The following is a 21,828-nucleotide window of genomic DNA, read 5'->3' as shown; positions in this document are numbered from 1 at the left end:
AGCAGAGGGGAGGGCCGGGCGCCGCACGCAGCCAATCGGGACGCCGCGCTGCCATGACGAGAGGCTCTCCCGTGCGTAGAGCGCCAGTCGGCGGGCCCGGCCGCTGAGTCCGAGGGCGCGCGGGTGCGCGGGCGCGCGAGGCGGGACTTCCGCCGAGCCCCGGAAGTGGGAGCTGTGTGTTCTCATGCGAACGGGAAGGAGCGTTGGGGCGCCGGAGTCGCGAGGTTGAGACATTTTCGGGCCCGAAACGGGAAGGAGCCGCCGCCGCCCGCCGCCAGCCCGCGCCGCGCCGCCCCCGCCGCTCGTCCGGGCCGGCCGCGCCCTCCCCGCCCCTCCCTCTCGGCCCCGTCCGCGTGTGGCGCGGTCGCCGGGCACCGGGGCTGCGGCGGTCGGCGGCCGGGCGGCGGCGGCGCTGCTGACAGGTGAGCGCGGCAGGCGGCGAGCGGGCCGCTCCGTCCTCTCCGCTTCCCGCTTGGAGCCGGGCCGCCGCCTCGGACCCGCGCCGCGCCCGCCTGTCACGGGCCGCCATCTTCCCGGAGGACGCGGCGGCGGGCGGCGGGCGGGCCGGACGGGGCCGGGCGGCGGGCAGGGCCGCGGTGGCGGGGCCCCGCCGGGCTGCGGGGCCCGGGTGCAAGGCCGGGGGTCGGGGCCGGGGCGCGGGGGTCGGGGGTGGGAGTCGGGGGCGTGGGGGTCGGGGCCGGGAGTCGGGGCCGGGGGCGTGGGGGTCGGGGCCGGGCCAGCGCCGCCGTCCGGCCCGCACTGCAGAGGCCTCGCCCTGCCCTCCGCCCCGGGCCCAGGCCCCGGCGGCCGGCCGAACGGGGAGGGGACGGGGTCATTCGGACCAGGAAGTGGGGATCCTGTTGCTCCGGGTGTGTCTGGGGAGCTCCCGTTCTCCTCTCGATGGGCTTGAGCAGAGGCGGGTTCTGCTCAAGGAATTAGAGAGAAATCAAATCCAAGGATGCCCTGCGTTCGAACTAGGACCACGGTACACTGTGGTGAAAAGGACAGGTCAGCAGTCTCTTACCACCTGCGTCTCAGTCGTGTCCAATCCGAACGTAAACTTAAGATTTCGGCGCAGTTTTGTGTTGCATGTTCGTTTCTTATTTTTATGTAAAACGGCCTTTAATTTTGGATGAGATGCAACTAGAAAATTATCCGTAGGGTAACTCCTAAGCGTTCGACACCGTCTTCCTGGCTGCACTGTAATTTGTCCTAATCTTAAACGGAAGTTTGAAGTTTTGGATAACTGAGGAAACCGAACGATTTCGCTGCACTGTGCAGGGAAATTACTTGGTAAGTGTGAGGGTTTTAAAAAAGGATAATGCCAACTCGAAGACGAATGTTGTAAGTATACAAATTACTTTCCCTTTCGAAAGTTTTTTTTTTCTTAATGCTATTTAGTTGGTCTCTTAAGTTGTGTTAAGAATTTAAAATGCACTCGAAATAAGTGCTAAGTTGTCCTTTGCAAAAGGGGGGGAGGGAGATGTTCCCTGGTGCACTGTGTGAGCAATGTGCAATTTCCATACTTCCCCACCTGCCCGGCTCCCTCTAATTTACAGTCAGGGTAATTTACAGAAGTTGAAATGGTTGTGGCTTTTTCGCTTTCCTCTGTATTTAGTAGAGGGACAGGCAGTTTGATGAAACAAGCTATGAGAGAGATCTCTTGACTGGAGTTTGCTTGGGTTGCTAAAGTGAAGCATCAGATTAGCAAATTTATTATTCAACCATAAAGTTGATTTGTGTATTTCCCTTTGAAGCTTGCCTGTGGTTGGAGATAAATTTCATCCTGTATTTTGAAACATTAATTTGACTTGACTTATTTACATGGAAGAATGGCATGGTGTCTTACTGGTTGGAAATGACTTACCCTCTTGGTGCTTCACTGGCCATCTCTAGAAGGGGTAATAATGTCAGCCTCTTAGGGTTGTTGTGACAAGTTGGGTGTTTTACTATTCATTAACCTATTAATAGAAATTAATAATAAGTTCTTATTAAAACTTGAAAATGTTTACCTTATTACTATTTTCAATATTCAGTGATTGTCAATTTTAATAAAAAATTAAAAAATGCTTTGGAGAGTTTTTGTTTTGGTGTGTTTTGGTTGTTTGTTTTTGCTTGATCACATGTATCTGGGCAGAGAAAGCAGATTCTGAGGATAAAATGTGTATTTTGAGAAAGCAGTTACACTATGTTTGAGTAGAAGCCAGAGAGAAAATAGATGATAATGCAAGTGCTAGCATTCATTTTAATGTGTTTTCGTGGAAGAGTGGATGAAATTAAATGGCAGCATATTCAGGGAGATAGTGATTTTATTTAGGGTTCCCAGGGATTGTGCTTTAAAGGAAGTTGAGAGTTGGAGAATTTATTGAACTTAATATGATTTCCACAAATAAGCATAAGTTTTGACAAATACATACTTAAAACCTCTGTGGACACATTTTAGTGACTTGTTTGTATGAAGCAGTCTTCATATATAAAACGTAAGTCTAAAATATGAAAAGTGCAAGTTGGGAGCACCAGGTTGTTAACAGTAATACAATAAACAGTACCTTCAGGTAGTTTAACTCCTGTTAAGTAGATTTGCAGCAGTATTTACAAGTTTTTGTAGTGCTAGACCTGTGGTCCCATTTACCAAGTGCCAGGTGCCTGACAGACTCCTTCCACTCTTATTTCAAAGTGTAGTGCTGGATTCATACTTTCCATAGTGATAAGTGGGATCATAATTTTGGTCTTCTAATTTTAGTAACATGTGGTCTCTTTATGATGGTCCCTGGAGATTGTTAAAAGCAGTATGGATCTATGTTACTTTAAGTTGTGTTTGTTATTGCCCTCCCCTTAAAGGCACAAGTTTTAAATATGCTTGCATAACCTCATGGTTGTGCTCTTAGAATTCTCTCGTACTGGGGCCCCTGGGTGGCTCAGTCAGTTAATGGCCGACTTCAGCTCAGGTCATGATCTCGCGGTCCGTGAGTTCAAGCCCTGCGTCGGGCTCTGTGCTGACAGCTCAGAGCCTGGAGCCTGTTTCAGATTCTGTATCTCCCTCTCTCTGACCCTCCCCCGTTCATGCTCTGTCTCTCTCTGTCTCAAAAATAAATAAACATTAAAAAAAATTAAAAAAAATTAAAAAAAAGAATTCTCTCGTACTTAAGTATTTTTTTCAGTTTGGTAAATGCCAGAAAATCTCCGTGTGTTCTTGTAATTCTTCCTAAAAGGCCATTGACTGAGCCTTTTCCTTATGGACAGAAGAAAACAAACACTGAAGTAGTTTTTATGGAAAATACATAGTTAGTTAAAAACTTGCTGAGCTTTGTTGCTTTTGCTCTTTTGTAAAACTTTATTCCTTTAAAGAGTTCTCTTTTTTTGTCAGAGCTAATTTTAGAGTACACAGTAAATGAGGCACTGCCTTCTGAGAGAGAGAAAACTCACCAGATCTGATTGTAGTTTAGTTCAGCTCAGACTGTTTGCTAATTGTTGTACTTGCTAATACCTTTGGAGCTACTCTACTTCTCCTGGAGTTACCTTGACTAGAAAATGAATTCCTTTATTAGAATATGGAATTGTAAAGTGAAAAACCATTAGGTTCTCTTATTAGAAGGAAGATAATTCCAATGTGGAAATTTTTTTTGTTGTTGTTTTTTTTGCTAACGATCTAACACTTTGTTTTTCCTGTATGTAAATAAATGTCTTTAACCTTAGGAACAGGTAAGAAAAGTATTAACTCCGCTCATGTCTCCTTCCCTTCTTACCTTCCTCCACCCCCAAAGGTCCTCTTGTCCCTTTAATGCTTTCATAAACTGACTTTTCACCATTTTCCTAGTAAGCTGCCTTCACTTAGTTAATAAGGGCTGCAGGTGAGTGATGCCACCACTTTTGCATCTCCTGTCGCAGTTTGATTTTGTCTTTAGTGTCCGTCCTACTTCCCTGGTAGTGAGACCTGGGTCACAGAGTGAATTGTATAACGTGAAGGACGTTTCATAATTTGACTCAAATTTAAAAGCATGCTACTTGATTTTTAGGGAGACTTTGATAATCCTTAAGATGAGACTTAGTCTTCACTGAAAATGTTCTTTATGAAGTCTAATATGCAAATTTTTTGGCTTAAAAACTTATAAATTAGGATAGTATTTGTGTGACAGAAATAACATGTCTCTTTTTTACAGCACACCGTTTTAGTCACACTATGGCTAGAGGCTGCTTTAAAAGCATATCCTGTTTGTTGGGCCCTTTTTAAAAACTCCTCTGTGACTGTCCCCTGCCTAAATAAGAAACGCCCAGGGGCCTGGCTCCAGGGGCCTTGGCATTTCTGCATCCTCCTTGCTGGCCAGGCCACCTTTGCTTGGCCTGAACTGACCACTGCCTCTACCTCAGGACCGTGATGTTGGAGATGGTGCTGCCTCTGCTCCCCATAGTTTCTTTGCTTGAAATTGAATGTCTTTTTTTAAATTTATTTTTTCTTAACTTTGCTCTTTAATCCATCCTTATAAGGGTATTTCAGGAGTCCTTCAAGAATCTTTGCCTTAATTTCTAAAGTCGTGCTTAGTGCCTCTCTGTTTCTGTATCACCTTAGGCACAGCCCCTAATTAAGTAGAGCTCCTTGTGGGTGAGATGCTTTTTTTGTAACCTCTTTGCCAAGCTCAGGTCCAGGCCCCCCATACAGATCTTTCTCAACTTAGGATGGGCTTATGTCCTGGTAGACCTCTTGTAAGTTGAAAATGTTGTTAAATCAAAAATGTATTTAATACACCTAACCTTGAACCTCACAGCTTAGCCTTATTTACTGTAAACATGTTCAGAACACTTACATTAGCCCGCGGTTGGGCAAAATGCTCTAACACAAAGCCTGTTTGATTATGAAGTGGTGACTGTCTCTTGTGTCATTCATCGAATACTGAAAGTGACGAACAGAATGGCGGTGTGGGTACAGTTGTTACTCTCACGATCATGGGGCTGTCTGGGAGCCTGCTGGCTGGGAACAAGGTGGAAATTCAAAATTTGAGGTACAGCTTCTACTGAATGTGTATCACTTCTGCACCATTGTGAAGTTGAAAACTTGTATGTTGAAACATAAATTGGGGGCCCTCTGTAGATGTTTAGTAAACTTTAACTGGATGGAAAAAGGCGTGTCTGAAGACACCTCTCACTTGGTTGTAGGGAAATGACTTGCGGATAGTAGTTGCATGCCTGTATAATAGACACGAGAATCTTCACTTGAAACGAATGCAGTGGAAAGTGCGTGGTTATATTTACAAAATGTTAGTGGTTTGATAGCTCTATCTAGTGCCTGCCGTGTTTTAGATGGACTCATTTAATTACGTGACCTAGATTGTACTCTTTCTCAGTCTTTAGAAATGTGCCCCCTTTTTAATAACAAATGTTTCTTCTTTATTTGGCTTTAAAATGAAAACAAATTGTATTAGCCCAAACAAAGCAATTTACAATAGTGAAAATGTATTTTTAAACTTAAGTGGATTTTTCCATTTTTCATTCCCCGTGGAGAGTCATTGCTGCAGGGTCGGGTAGGGATGTAAGACAAGGGCTCATGCCTTCTTTGAGGAGGTGTTTTGATCGGTGGGACGTGCGCGGTACAAAGGCAAATGATACCAGAGCTTTACAGCTTTTCTCTAGGGCTTGTGGTCTAGAAGGATCTAGAAGGGAAAGTGTGTTGTTTTATTTAGAGGAAAGCAGGCAGGCATTTGGATTCTTGAAGCTTCCATCCACAAAACTTGTTGATGGCTCTCAGCACACACTCCCTCGAGTAGTCTAGCTGTTACTGTTATATTACTACAGCAGGTCCTATGGCCGGCCCCCTGATCTCCGTTCCCTTATTTCTCTTTGTAGCTCTTATTATACTGTAATGTTCCAAGTAATTTCCATGTATTTTTTTTTTTTTTAATGTTTGTTTATTTTTGAGAGAGATAAGAGGGCAAGCAGGGGAAAGGCAGAGAGAGACAGACACAGGGAGAGACAGGATCCTTGAGCAGGCTCCACGCTGTCAGCACAGAGCCAGATGCAGGGCTCAAACTCATGAACCGTGAGATCATGATGTGAGCTGAAACCAGGAGTCGGACTGAGCCGACATTAACCGACTGAGCCACCTAGGCGCCCCTGTAACTTCCATATTTTATGTATGGTGCTTGAAAGTTAACTTTCTGAGGTTGAGGGTTTCTGTTTTCTTCAGTGACATGCACCTAGACCTTTGAACAGTACAGAGTATTCACTGAAGAATTTATGAATAAATCTTAGGGTTATAATGGTGAGCAGAAGGGATGGATTGCTCTCCTTTCTGGAGCTTACTGTCCACTGAGGGACGTAGATAACCAATGAGCACGTATGAGAGCCATACATTGTGTTGGCCTTGTAGGCCTTGAGGGGCCAGGAGGCTCCCTTAGGGAGAGTGCAGTAGGGCGGGGGGTGGGGGGGGTAGCTGGCCATGGAAACAAGATGGGTGCACAGCAATACTGAGCACAGCGTTTGGAGGAATAATTTGAATGAGGCTGAGTAAAGAAGGTCAGACGAGGTAGCAGCTGGATCACATGGGATCTGAGAGATCTCCTCCTAGGTGAGAATTTTGCTCTGTGTCCTAAGAACAATAGAAAGCAGTTGGAGGGTTTTCAGCAGGAGAATCCCGTGACTATTGCCTTTTTAAGCAATCTTATTCCGATTTATGGAGAGTGGCATGGGGAGAAAGGAAAGGGCACACACAGATGGGTGTTACTTGGCCCTGAGGTGGAGGGCCCTCGTGTTTATGTTGTGTTTATCACGGTGCAAAGGTCAAGCCCCGGCCTAAATGAAGAACAGCTTGTTTAGGAACTTTTTCATTTATATTAAACATAATGTTTAAAACGGTATTTTAAAAATTTGACTTAAGTTTGCTTGTGTTTATCAGTTGTAAAGTATATTTGTTATTTCAGCTTTTATTAAGACAGAATAATTAAGAGATTCCTTTTTTAGAAACTTCTGAAGAATGAGAACATTCTGTTTTCAGATTTCGAAAAGTTTTGTTTTATTGTCAAAGTTCAAAATACAAGGATAAAAACATAGTGACTGGTTTGATACAGATTTACAAGTTGCCTGAGTTTACAAGTTGATTATATCTCTCTGAACATGTTAAAAAACCCCTTTTCAAATATTTTATTCTGAAAATATCGTGTCCTTTAAAACCAGTTCTTTAAAGATTACTTTCTGAACGTTTTTCTTTGTTAATTACGTTATTTCTCTGTATTTCATTGTTAAGTTTTACCATCTGTGTAATTTCTGCCTTACCATATATAACGTATGTATTCTCAGAGAGCTTGTAGTACTGTATAGCTGCCAGGCTCTTTCCAACTCTGCAGAGTCACAGAATCACAGAATAGCAGGAACATTTATTTATTTATTTATTTATTTATTTATTTATTATTTTGAAAGAGAGACCGCACAAGTGGGGGAGGGGAGAGAGAGGAGCAGAGAGAGCGTGAGTGAGAGAGGGAGGGAGAATCCTAACAGGCTCTGCGCTGTCAGCACAGAGCCTGACACAGGGCTCGAGCCCACGAATCCTGACCTGAGCTTACACTGAGAGTCAGATGCTTAACTGACTAAGCCACCCAGGCGCCCCAGCAGGAATTTTTAAAAGTAGACTTGAGGGACTTTGGACTTCCGCTCCAGTCGCGATCGGTTCGTGAGTTCAAGCCCCACATTGGGCTCCCTGCTGTTGTTAGCACGTAATCCCGCTTTGGATCCTCTGTCCCCCTACCTCTCTCTGCCCCTACCCTGAGCGCGCCCTCCGTCCCCCCCCCCGCCCACAAATAAATAAACATTAAAAAAAAAAAAGTAGAAATGCCTGTGGAAAGTTACCTTTTAAAAATCTAGACATGTAGAACGTAAACCATTTTCTCTTGTGTTTTTAGGAGGTAAAAACATTCAAATGATAGTATGCTAGTTGTCTTTTGGTGCAGAAGTTTATTGTAATAACTTTTTTGGATGAAACTTTCCCTGGGATTGGAAGTTTTCATGTTCCTTTTTGATTAATATCTGAATCTTCAGTGATTCTTGTTTTCAGAATATAAAGTTGTTTCCGGTGTCTCTTCAGCAGGTCACTTGAGTACAGACCATTGTACAGAATGAGTAACTGATGAGTCAGCGGTATTTTCTTCTTGACACATTACACAGTAGGGGCGGGGGGCAGTCCGTGAGGACCAAAGGTCGAAATGAGTACAGTAGTTCACAGCAGTCTGTTTGTGCTTGCAGCTCTTCACACTTTTTTGTGTATGTTGATGTGTTTTCATTTCTTTTGCTGAAATGATTACCTTTCAGGCCACCTCTGTGGGAGAGTTAACCCTAAGGGTGAATGGACCAGGAGGAGAAAATAGAATCGCCACAAAAAACTGCAGATTTTAAGTCTTTTGTGACCCTGTGAACTTCCACTTACGAGTGAAGTGTGTCCCTGCACACAGTGCCTTGAGGTCATAAATGACCGTAAGTTTTAGTAGTTTCAGTCAAGACCAGGGACATTCTTGGCACTTTTCCTTTGAAGTTCAGGATATTGAGAGCGTGCTTGTCACTGTGGAGGTTTTTGATCTGTCAGCTCACTAAGTTTTGGGAAAATGCAAGGTGACAGTTCAAGAGAAAAAGCTGCAGGTCAGGTATTGTCCCAGGATCATTAATGGCCCCTAATTGTATTACTAGGTGATTTTGTGAGCAGGGCTGGATCACTAACTTCCAGTTTACAATTTGGTGTGTCGGGGCAGTTAGGGAAGTATATTGAAAATTTGTAAACCATATATTTACCAAGTGTTTAATAATATAGTACATCTGATCAGCCTAAATTCCGTTGCATGGAGAGTTTTGTTTTCAGCACCGTTGTTCACTGTGGAGGTGGATGATGGGGAGGGAAGCCTCTGACAGTGTTCGCATGGTGTCTGCGTGTGAGCGGTGTAACACTTGGAAATAGGACGTTCCCCGAGACTCTTCTGTTATTAACTGAGATTTGATAAGTAGTTTCTGATAAGCAGGTGTAGTCCTCGGGTTTTGGAGCTCCAAAGACTCAGCCTGAAGCCCACGGGAGTGCAAAGTGAGTGTGCAGGGCAGCCGGTCAGCAGGTGGCAGAGGGTGTGGTGCCTTTGCTGTCCTCCCTGAGCTCAGTCCTGCCTTGCGCTCCAGTTACAGAACTCCCGGAAGGTGGTCTCGAGGTACTCCCTTGATGGGGGGGTTTCACAAAAGAACTAAAGTTGGTGGGAGTGTTCGTTAACCTTTCGAATGCTACAGAACTTTAAGTTGGCGTTTTACGGGGTTTTTTTCTAAAGCAGAATCTTACAGCAGCTATTAAACTCTATTTTTTGAAACAAAAAAAAGCATTCATTTCAAGAAAATTAAGGGTATTGTTCATCATTTTAGAAAATTTAAACAACTTAGGAAGGCACTGACAGATCTTCCAATTTGTATCATATATTCAGACTGCAGTTAACATGTTGTCTTTGAGAAATTCATATAAATTCAGTGGTTTCCTTCCTGAACTGGCAGACAGTTGTAAACCTTGCTATCCAGGCTGCTGGTGCCGGGCTCCATATTCAGGCTTTGAAATTGTCACCACCTCTGTTCATCCTCATCACCTTTTTGTAAAGAGGGCTCAGACTTGAGAGGGGGTGACTTAGGTGAGCACTGCCACCTCTCTTGGCCTTTAGTTTACCATGCTCAACAACTGTTATTGCTTGCTTCCTGCTGTGTGCATAATGACTTCAGGTTGGAACCGCCTGCAGCGTTCCTACAGGATGTGGGAAATGAATGCACACTGCCACAGTTCCTCACCCTCAGCAACACGCATTTGGCTTGGGACTCGGAGTATCTAAAATCCTTGTTGTTTCTTTTTTTTTTTTTTAATTTGTTTTTCAGAACACCTGTTTCACTGTTTGGAAAACTGAGGCCTGGAGACAGTTTGTTTTATATCACACGATGAAGAGCAGAAAATGGGGCCAATCTAGTTTCTTGCTTCCAAGTCCATTGCAAACAGGACCCAACTCTTGGAAATGTTAGGTGTCCTATGTACGCGTTAGGTCCAAGTAACCTGATACATTTGCAGCCTATGCCACACAGCATAGTTAAGCTTCAGAAGTGCTGGTTTGAAACAGAAAGTTTTAATAGTGCTCTGTACAGTGAGTATTACTAGGGTGAGGGGTACCTCATACCCCAAGACTGAGAGAAGTTCATTTATTTCACTGGACAGTAATTCAGAATTACTGGAGCTGATGCTGACTGATAGTTCGCTTGGAACTTTTACGGTGTTACGGTTACGGTGTTCATGTGTTGAATTATAATCCTAACTGGCCTTGGAGTCGTGATCCAGTTATTTATAAAATGGAGATCGTATTGTGCTAGGATACATATCCTTTGGAATATCAAACTGAAAGATTATCTAGAGTAGTAGATATTTTTGAAGTCACAACTGTAGAACTTAAATTCTCTTTTAAGTGTGGTATCCCTTTTGCAGGGAACACTTTGTGTTAGGTGTTATTCACTGTATTTTAATATCATCTGATTAGCATTGTCATGTTGGGAAATGTGAAAGCGTGTTCAGTTGCCATACCTGGCATTTGAGCCCTGGTCTTAGACTCTGGCTGCTCCTTTGTGAGTCAGCGTGGCGCCCCTGGCTCCCCGGGTCCGGCCTCTGGCTCCCTAGTGATTAGTAATGACTGCGTTGGTTTAATCACACGCTGTGATGCACCTGCCCTAAACATGCTCACAGTAGGTAAGATGGGAGTGTCCAGCGTCACTACCTGGTCAGTGGGGACTTGGGGCGCTGGGCGGGCCTCGAGCCTCTGCTCTTGACTCCTCCTCAGATGCCCAACCTGTTGTTCATCGGTGGACTGGAGGTGGTGGTGGGGGGGAGGTTCCCTTAAACTTCTGTGTCTGTGTTTAACATTTCTGGTATGTGTCTGTTTTTGCAGTGAAAGGACTTGGCTTACAGATTTTCAAAAAGATCTTTGGCCTCCATATTCAATACAAAAAAATTTTAGCATATGTTTGCCACTTAGGAACTTCTTCCTAAGAATAAAATAACTTGTTATTTTAATAATTAAATGTAATTTTTTATTGTCAGCATCACTTTGTATTTGGCTCTTCTGGATGTTTAGATTGCACGTATACACATATGCACACATACATCCAGAATCTGGAGAGCATCTGAGATGAAATGAAACCGAACCCACGATAATTTTGCCCCGACCTAAAAATACTACTATTTCCCACGTTAACACATCATTTGTAGTCTGCAGCAACAGAGGCTTTTACTTGGAAACAAAACTTTTACTTGTTTTAAAGACCAAAAATTTCTTCCTGCGTGTTTATTGCATGAAAGGCACAGTGTGATTAAAACACGTATTTCCTGAGGTTTTACTCTGATAGGTACTGTGTCAGGAATATAGTGGCCGAGAAGATAGACACGTTCCTGCCCTCCCAGCACGGGAGAGACGGCGTGCTCTTGACACGCTGTGCCGCTGGGCATAATGGGTTTGCAACCCAGGCAGTGGGAAGACGGAGAATGCCAAGCGCAGGCCTTCGAGGTGTGAACTGCAGGGTAGTAGATAGTTTCCTGTTTCAGGAAGGTCATTTCTGTGAGGAATTGGTGGGGTTGGAGGTGCGTAAGAAGTCAGGTAGTGATTTGGTTCCGAGATGGTGGTTATCGGTAATAGAGATGGGAAGATACAGGCTAATTTGAGAAGAAGAGGTTGAAAATGCATTGGTAGGTTTCTGGTTTGGGCAGCTGGGTAGATGATATGCTGTGTTTCGTTGAGATGGAGGGGTTGTCAGATTTGCTTTATTTGTCTTCAGGAGAAGGGTGGTGGGAATGGATTTTTGTAGATGATGGATTTTGGGGAGCTGATCACTTGCACTGACCTTCAGCCTGCAGTACTCACAGAGGTGGAAGAACACCCCCGGGCGTGGGGTGCGGGAGGAGCCCCTGGAGTCATTTGTGGGCCTTGCGGGGCTGGCGTGGGCTGCCCACTTCCTCTCCCCACCAGCTGGGTGGTGTGCTTTCAGGAGTCAGCTCGGGGTGTTCCCACGCGGGCTTGGGGCACTCCGCTCCTTCCTGCAGTTGTAGGACGTAACTAGTATGGGCTGGTACAGTAGTGTGGAAACACAGGCGCACGACTTTGAAAACTTTGGAGTGTCTCAATAAAAACAAATCACAAGGAAAACTGTTAGGTACATGGGTAAGACACTATAAAAATTGGAGAATATTCTAGAAGGACTGTGCTTTTCACACTTTGTAACTAAGTTGTACTTTAAAGAAACAAAGGGAAAGTCTTGGTGATGCGTTATGGATGTGGTTTAGGTGAGAGAGAAAGAAAAGAGGGTCTGGTGGACTGAATCAGTCTAAGGAGAAAGCCCAAGCCATGGAGCATACACGAGTTAAAGTGGTGAAGGGTTCACGTGTTGGTGTTTAGAATCGCCTGCTTGAATTCACGGCTACTTCCGGTCACACAGGGCCAGAGCTTGTGTTGCACTTAGTGCAGAGGAAGAGCATCCGTGGGGGTAAGAAGGGAGGGGGAAAAAAGGCTGAGAGTGGCAAGTATGATCCAGCTGCCTGGGAGGCTGAGGAGGGAGAGTGCCCAGCACAGGCAGACCTCAGCAGCAAGCAGGTGATGGGCCATCTTCGCAGAGCTTGGAGAGCTTAGAGAGCTTCGCAAAGCTTGGACAGGCCCCCGGCCCCCTGTCTTTATCCTTCCCTGTCCCTGCTTCTCTGACCTTTCGGCTTTTCCTCCCTTGCGCGCGCTCTGTCTTTGGAGACCACCTAGGCCAGGCGTGTTTGAACAGTGCTGGAGGAAGAAGGGAGGATGCAGGAAGAGAGGAGGGTGTAGGGTCCCGAGCACAGATAAAGGACCAGCGCTCCCTTAGTTAGTATGTTTCTTCTCCAGATCTTCTTTGGGTGGAAACTGCTGACAAAAAGTCAGTTGTTCTCGTGAAGATTTTTTAAGTTGTGTTATGTTCAGGCTGTATTTGGGGTCCCTTGCTTTGACTTGTGAGGTCCGAATTCCTTTTTTTTTTTTTTTTTTTCAGTTTATTGATTGATTGATTGATTTAGCATATGCAAACAGGGGTGGGGCAGAGAGAGAGGGAGATCCAGAATCCCAAGCAGGCTCCGTGATGTCATCGCAGAGCCTGATGCAGGGCCGGATCCTGCTAACTGTGAGATCATGACCTGAGCTGGAATCAAGAGATGACCCTTAACCGACTGAGCCACTGAGGCACCCCTGATTTTCAAGAGCTTGTGTAGGATTATAATTGTTGCAGGATATTTCACTCTGTGTCACCAAAGTGCTAAGAAATCTAGATCTGTTAGGAATACTAAATTCGAGAAAGGAGGGATGCACATTAATATAGGTCTTGAAATAACGTGTATTTTATCACCACTTATAAAGCTGTTAAATGGCTTTTAATTTTTAAGGAAGCTGGCTTGCCTATTCACGTAACAAGATTTTAGAGAATGTCTATAGGGCTGTAGTGAGGACTTGGGGAAGGTAAGTTGCCATCTTTATCACTACCATCTGTTGGATCAAACAGCTCTTTACTAATTTCGAGTCCTACAGACCCTTTGGAATGTTTTCATGATGTGCTGAATTTCATTCTTCGTTTGTAGAAACACTACACATTCAGGATGTTCTTGCTTTGTTTTTATTTATTGGTTAGCTGATTGACACAGATCAGAAGTACCTTTTCCCAAGACGAAGCTTTTCTTTTAATTTAATGCCCTTGAAAGCTACGTGTCTGTTACAGAATGAAGATATTCTGTCCGTGTCGGGTGTACAGGTTTTTGTTGTGTTGGTTGTTTTGTTTTTAATGTTTATTTTTTTAACGTTTATTTATTTATTTTGAGATAGCACGCGTGCACAAGTGAGCAGAGGACAAATAGGGAGAGAGAGAATCCCAAGCAGGCTCTGTGCTAACATCCGGGATCTATCTCACAAACTGTGAAATCATGACGTGAGCTGAAATCAAGAGTCCGAAGCTTAACCAGCTGAGCCACCCAGGTGCCTCAGTTGTTTTTTTTTTTTTTTTAACTAATTAAATTATTTATTTATTACTTAATCGCTTTATATATATAAATAGTTCTGGACTTCGGACAATTTTATCACCTCTAGTTCTGATTCTTTGGCGCCCTCCTAGGAATAATAAGCATACTGCAGTCTGAGCAGCACAGGATTAAGTCAGCTCGGAGCCGCTTTCCAGCTCTGAATTCTGTTATTTGCTGAAATGCTGAGTTCTAAGGTTGCTCACCAACCCCCCCCCCCCATCTCACGTAACTAGCATCTGCTGTCGGTTGAAAAGCTGTAGTTATGGGACTATAAATTGGAAAGTAATAAAATGTGATCAGCAGTCTTTAAAGAAATGAAAGATTGATAAGGTTGAGGTGAAATAGAGACTTTTTCCTTTGAAAAGATTTGAAGCAATGTACTATCCAGAGTTCGTTTATGAAGAGGACTTCTGGGTCTCTTGAAAGACTTTTTTATGATACTGAGTCTGACTTTTCTTTGGTGCAGGTATACGCTGGTACTGCATTTGATCGTCGGCGCTTTTTATGTTCAGCTGTAAATGAGAGAAAGTGAAGATTTTTATGGAGAGTGTGGGTAATCCCAAGAAAAGGATCCTATGTTCAAAATGAAGTTAACAAAACTGTGTCCTAAAGAAAGGGAGAACCACATATATGCCGTTTCCTAGGGTAAAAATAAATTCTGAAAGATATTGAATGAAGCAGTTCTGCTGTTTGTCCATAAGGTGATCATAGAATGAACTGCCAGCAGTAAGCTGTTTTTTCCTCCTCTGGACTCCAGATACGTTTTACTTGCTACCAGGAGGTTCATGTGTGGCTAAGAAAAGAGATGGCGTTCGGAGAGGTGCACCCCACCCAGCAGGTGGGTGCACCCCACCCAGCAGGTGGGCATACCGATTCAAGGAGTGAGGGGCCCGAACGAGTCAGGAAGAGGGTGGACTGGCCGCCTGGCCAGCTACTGCGGCAGCCCTGGCTGGCCGCGGCTTGTGGTTTGCAACGTGGGAAACAGCTCCTACCTGAGAAAATGTTGATAACAGACAAGCGGAGGTCAGAATACATTCTAAACAGGCTGCACTCAGAACAACTTGCTTTTCAACTCTGGAATGGAGTATCTTTGTGAAAAATATTTCTTATATTTCGCTCCTTCCATTTTAGGTTACATGAAATAGGTTGCATCCTGTCTTGTGGAGGCAGCGGCTTTGGTGTGGAGGTTTCTGGTAGCGTTTAGGCAGGTGTGTGGATTAGTTGAGCTTGCGCCCTGGAGGGATATGCCCCATGTGGTGGGCACCCTTCCCATCTCATCTCAGATGGGGGGGGGGGCATGTAACTGCCTGAGGAGATGTTCCTCCACCGGAAGAGGAGTGACTCCTGGTCCGAGGAAGAGGTCACACTTTGAGGGCAGCTGGGCCCTGCCTCTAAGGGTATGACTGCCTGCCTGGGCTTTGCACCCTCCTTTGTAAAATGACCGTTCCAGTCACGAGCAGAGTGAGAAGGTGCGATCTTTAAATCTTCATACTGTTTCACTTGTTTCAAATAGTATTTAGGCTTCCTTGTCACCAAGTGTTGGACTGCTTGGAGTTTGCAGAGATTTAATGTTTTAACCAGAGGGTTAATGAGATGACCTAAACTCTCTCTTTGTTTTGTATTGTATTTTAATGAAAATTTTAGCTAAAACGATCTTTTCAAATAATTGCCCTCTCCAGGGCGAGAGAACATTCCATGAACCAATTTTAAGTCTTAAAGCTGGAAGGGACCTTTTTCATTGTGTGTGTGGAATTACTAAATAAGTTCTAAGTTAAAAGCAGTTAGTGGGAAAAAATTTAAATGTAACTTCTGGGGTATACTTCTTACGTAGATGCTTTTCCGATCCTGTCTGGGTAAGAAATAAGTGTGCCTTGTGTCTGATTTTCTGCCCCTTGAGCAGAATCAGATGGAAGTGTAAAAAAATGAGTCACCTTCCCCATTGCTGTCTCTCTCAGTAGAAGCGCAGGTGTGCACGTGCAAAAGGAAATTTAAAAAATTGATCTTGAAGCTTACTGGCAGCATCTGTTTAGGACTGTTTCCCTACTGGGTGCCAGTTTAAATGTGTAATTAAGCAACTACTCTACTAAAGCTAGATTCCTTTCTTTCATTTGTTCGTGTCTTTGAGTGCCACAGTTACTGTGGGAAAACTATCTTGTAGATACTGAATCTGGAAAAAACAAAGAGTAACTGCTCTCCTGGAAGCAGGGTTCTGCTGCTCTATAAATGTTCCCACCTTCAAGCCTAAGGTTCAGTCGAGTATATGATCTCTGGAGATCTATGCTGTGGTAGGTACGTAGACTAATGTGCTCTGAGCTGCTCACAAATTATTCTTCCCTGAGACAGGAACATATAGTTTAAATATTACGTACAGAGCGATGCTGACAGCTGTGAGATAAACACAGTAATGCAGCCTGCAGCACAAGCCGAGTGAATGAGGAACTGTAATTCCTATCATGGTATTTCATTTTCTTACACCTCTATTTAGAGGTGTGCATACTGAGTCCCTAAAATAAAGTTACTATTATTAACAAATGTCCTTCCAAATCCCAAAACACTGTGATGGTGCTTTAATGATTTGATTTAGCTTCTTTGACCATTTCTGTTTTTTTCCACTGAGTTTATTTAGTTTCAGAGGTCTGATAGGTAAACTGTCTTTCAACATAGTATGTCTAGACATTGAAAGTAACAAATTCTGGCTTTTCTAATTGATTCTCAAAGGGATCATATAGTACTTAATTAGGGCAGTCTCTAAGGTTGTCAACAGCCCATTTTCCATATTTGGATAAAACTGTGTTTACTTATCCAGTTGAATATTCAGTCACTGTTTTTTGAAAAATAATCCAAACAGTTACGCGGGAGTTCTCAGAACACGTCTGTGTCGTAGCGTCTTGTACTGTCCCTGGACTGCTTGCTCTCAGCCACAGACCAGAGGAGTTAGAAGAAAACTTAGCAAACTTGACTCCTCATTTTGTGGATGCAAATATAGAAATAGAGTGTTGACACAACACTGCAGCCAAACCATCTGTACTTGAGTGTTACTGACAATAGGAAGCTCTTGGAGGTAAATTGTAAGCCCTTGGGGGTAAAATTGGAACGTTATCACTGGTGGGATATATATGAAAAATGTGGATTCCTAAAAGAGACTCAGGATGGTAGGAGAGAACCACAGGTGTGGTGAATGCTGTAAAGAACATAAGGCTGTGGGCACATGAAGAAGGAATGAGAGAGGAAAGAGAAGGAGGCCTTCAATGAGGGAGGAGGATCCCAGGCGAGGAGAAGAGAAATGGTGCAAAGAAAGACAGGGAAGTATTGAATGGCTGGGTGAATATGGAGAATGGAGAGTGGTTTGTAGAACTGGAGACTTCCTTATTTCAGAACAATGTTTTTAGATTGAAAAAAGCTGTCTCCTCTGTGGCCCCCATATAGGAGAATCTCCTCTCCTATGAAATGTGTACATTTCAAGGCCAACTCATAAAGCAAAACAAAACAAAACAAAAAAAAAACCCAAAACTATATGCTTGAAAATTCCCCAGTAAGATGCAACATATCATCTCTCAACACGGCCAGTTTTGTTTTCTTTTGTTTTTTCTTGGTGTTGGATCACTGGTTTTATTGTATAAAAAGATGAAGTTAAATTTGGCTTATATTTGGGCACCATGTTGATTTATTAAAAAGTGCTTATTTTAAATATTAAAATCATTATGTGTGCGCTGGGCAATATGAAGGTCACCATAGAAGGGGGGGAGAAGGAATGAAGACCAATGAAGGAAGCTGCAGGTACTTTGAGGCCCTGTCACAGTGGGGGCGCCCATTGGCATGGATTGACAGGGCAAGCTGTCTGCACCGCAGAATTTCCGTACGAGCATGTAGATTTGAATAGCAGAAATTATGTGTGTGTGTATGGACTAGCTCACTGGACTCAACTAGCTTGGTGACCTTGACTGAGTCATGTCTGAGCGCATTTTCCCAGGCTGCTAAGTGGGCATGAGAGCTAAGAAAATTGAGGTTGATTGAGTGACTTTGTGAAGCATTTAGACTAACCGTTGCATGACACAGATCCAAATACTAATTCATTCCCTTTTTGGATTTCTGATCCACAGACAAATCATCTATGTTTACACACTACCCTTTTGTAACCAAGAAAAAAAATGTTCATGTTGTTCTGGAGTCAGGAAGTCTCCAGGTCTCTATCTTTATTTTGATTGTTGTAGAAATTATCAAATTCTCAAACTATGATTGTGTCATTGTTATTTGCAAATCCACTGAGGTATGCCAAGCACATGTATGAAAATAAAGTTCTTAACCTCTTCCAGTTTATTCCTTGGGTTATTTCCACTTTTTGGCTATTCCACTATTTGAATATTCACGTACAAGTTTTGGGGGTGATAAATGCTTTCAGTTCTCTTGGGGGTATACCTAGGTGTGGGAATGCTGGCTTATGTGATGTCCTTGTGTTCAACATCCAAATGTTTGCCAAAGTGGCTGTGCCATTTTACATTCCCGCCAGCATTGTATTAAGATTCCAGTTCTCCACATCCTTGCCAACACTTGTTACTTGTCTTCTTGATTATAGCCATTCCAATGAGTTTGAAGTGGTATTTTGTATTTTGATTTGCATTTCCTAATGACTAATGATGTCGAGCATCTTTTCATGTACTTATCGGCCATTTGTATGTCTTTGGGAAAATGTCAATTCATACTCTGCCCATTTTTTACTTATTTGTCTCTTATAATTGAGTTTTAGGAACACATTCTTCTCTTTCTTTTTCTGTGTATATACACATATCCCTTATGAGATATAATTTGCAAATATTTTCAACTATTCTGTGGGCTGTCTTTTCAATTTGGTAGTGGTGTGCTTTGAAGCACAAAAGTTTTTAATTTTGATGAAGACCAATTTATTTTTAATTCTTTTGCTTGTGCTTTGGTGTCCTATGTAAGCAGGCATTGCCTGATCCAGGCTTAAGATGATTTACTCCTGTGGTTTCTTCCGAGTTTTATAATTCTAGCTCTTACATTTAGTTTAGTTGAGTGTAGTTTTGTTTTTTATTTTAGAGAGTACGTGAGCAGGGAAGGGGCAAAGAGAGAGAGACTCTTTTTTTTTTCTTTTTTTCTTTTTTGAGACAAAAAAAAAGGGCAGAAGAGGGGCAGAGAAAGTGGGGAGGACAGAGGATCCAAAGCAGGCTCTGTGCTGAAAGCAGAAAGCCCAATGTGGGTCTCAAACTCATGAACCACGAGATCATGACCTGAGCCGAAGTTGGACACTTAACTGATTGAGCCACCTGGGCACCCCATAGAGCAAGAGTGCGGCTCTGAAGCAGGCTCCATATTCAGCACGGGGCCCGACAGAGGACTCGATCCCATGACTCTGTGATCATGACCTCAGCCAAAATCAAGAGTGAGATACTCATCCAACTAAGCCCCCCGGGTGCACCTAGGTTTTGTTTTTGTTTTAATTTATTTTTAAGGAATATCTATGCGTAATGTGGGGCTCAAGCTCATAACCCTGAGATCAACAGTGGCCTGCTCCTCCAACTGAGCCAGCCAGGTGCCCCATATTTAGGTGTTTGATTCATTTGGAATTAGTTTCTATAGAGAGAGTGAGATAAGGGCCCCACTCCATTCTTTTGCGTGTGAATATCCAGTTGTCCCAGCACCACGTGTTGAAAAGGATTTTCTTTCCCCCATTGAATGGTCTTGGCACCCTTGTGAAAATTCACTGGCCATAAATGTGAGAGTTTATTTCTGGACTCTTTAAGTTCTTTTGTTCTGTATGTCTCTCCTTATGTCAATACCACACCGTCTTAACTGCTGTAGTTTTGTGGTAAGTTTTGAAATCAGCTTGTTCTTTTCAAGATGATTTGGCTACTCTGGGTCCCTTGTATTTCCATAGGAATTTTAGGATCATCTCATCAATTTTTGCAAAAAAGGCAGGTGGGATTTTGATAGGGATTGCATGGATTCTGTAGATGTGCAGTGTTGCCATCCTAGGAATACCATGGCTTCTGGTCCGTGAACACAGGCTGTCTCCTGTCCATGGAAGCCAGGCATCTGTACATAGCGCTTCTTTTGCCTTATATCAGTGGTTCTCAAACATTTTGGTCTTGGGACCTTTTTACACTTCTAAATATTATTGAAGACCTTGAAGAACTTTTGTTTACGGGGCTTATCTGTATATTTGCATTAAAAATTACGACTCAGATTTAAAAAGTTTTTCTTTAACAATAATAGCAAAGCCATTACATGTAAAATAAATATCATTGCTTATGAAAAGGTAGCAATCTTTTCCAAAACAAAAAAATAATTTAATGAGGAGGATGGCATTGTTTTGTATTTTTATAAATCTCTTCAGTGTCTAATTTAATAGAATCTCAGGTTGCTTCTTCTGTGTTTCTGCATTTGATCTGTCAGTGATCTGTTATTTTGGTTGAAGGATGAGAAGGAAATCTGACCTCACACGGATGAATAGCTGGAACAGTGAGGAGTGTGTTAACAGTCCCTTCACATAACCTTGACTCTTCTCCTTTGTAACCATACCAGAACTCCACGGCAGTTTGCGAGCAGACAAAGGCAAACAGCCTTTGTGGTTGTTGTGACAATTGGTATGATCTGAGGGCCCCTGGGAAGGTCTCTGGGACCCCTGACAGGCACAGGCCACCCTCTGAGACCCCCTGTCTTAGAGAACAAGACTGAGTTGTGAATTTTCACAAAAAAATGGTGTGACAGCTGATTGGCATTTTTATTAATCTGTATTGACAACCCACTGGGAAGGGTCCTGGTTGCTTTTCCTGCCGATCAGTACTTCTGTTGTTAGAAAGGTACCGCACGGGGGACTCTGAACTGTTCGATGCTTGCTTGGTAAACACAGCACCAGCAAGCTGGATGAGTTTCATTAAGCATGTGTGGTTATAAAACAATAAGGTATTTGGAAAATTGAGACTACAGAAATGAAGCAACGTAAGACACTATCCTGGTGTTTTAACTCTTGGTCATACATTGTTAGTCATCTAGTGTATTACTTTTAAATATTCACAAAGTCAGCTGTGTGAATTTTTAAAATATACTTGTAATTATACTGTCCACAGTCTCCTATCCTGCTTATTTAACCTAAGGTAATCTCTGAATCTTAAATAGTTGAAATATATTGTGTTAGTTTCTGCTTTTCTGTATTTTTCTTTATTTTTTTATTTTTATTTTTTTTGCTAAAGCTAAACATTGTTCATGAGATAGTTTACATATTTTTGTATTAGTGCAGATTTTAAACAACAGTAAGTGTGTGAAGTTTCAGATGGATATTGGTAACTGTGTCCTAATTAGATTTTTCTTTTTACTTTTCATTACAGAATACTTTAACCATGGAAGTAGAGAGGGCAGGCGGTATAGCAGTCCTTAGTGCACCCGTCATCCAGTTCTAGCTGTTAGTCACTTGCTACATTCTTGCATTTTTGTTTTGTGTTGTCTCTTAAATTTACCAAAACAGTTTTTAGCATATTTTAAAGCAAATTCCGGATATATAATTGTACCCATAGTCTTTTAGTTTGTATATCTCACAGATAAGACTTTTCCACAGCCACACCACCTGGATTGCACTCAACAAAATTAATAATCATTCTATAATATCCTTTATTACCTAGGCAACATTCAATTTTTCCTGTCAAAAATGTCATTCTAGAGTTAATTTATTTCAGTCTCGTTACAGTTCTCACATAAGGTTATTTTGGTTAAAGCTTTTGTATTTTGTAGCAATAAAAATCTCTTCCATTTTTTCATGTCTTAGATTT

The 21,828-nt window shown here is 42.9% G+C and overlaps 1 protein-coding gene across 2 annotated transcripts in view; it reads left to right on the top strand.

Annotated features, from left to right (window-relative positions):
- The first annotated feature begins 238 nt into the window (after window positions 1-238).
- LARP4B (La ribonucleoprotein 4B) overlaps window positions 239-21,828 on the top strand; it is a 91,752-nt gene continuing 70,162 nt past the window's right edge. Inside the window, exon 1 of one of the 2 annotated variants that reach the window (XM_053225187.1) lies at window positions 239-422. The gene's annotated coding sequence lies outside the window, so the exon portion shown is untranslated. Of the gene's footprint in view, window positions 423-1,014; window positions 1,294-21,828 lie in introns of those variants that run through there. The other variant, XM_027073301.2, reaches the window with a different exon arrangement.

Source organism: Acinonyx jubatus, chromosome B4, assembly GCF_027475565.1.
Source record: "Acinonyx jubatus isolate Ajub_Pintada_27869175 chromosome B4, VMU_Ajub_asm_v1.0, whole genome shotgun sequence".
Taxonomy (NCBI): Eukaryota; Metazoa; Chordata; class Mammalia; order Carnivora; family Felidae; genus Acinonyx; species Acinonyx jubatus.
This window is presented reverse-complemented; position numbering and strand designations above follow the sequence as displayed.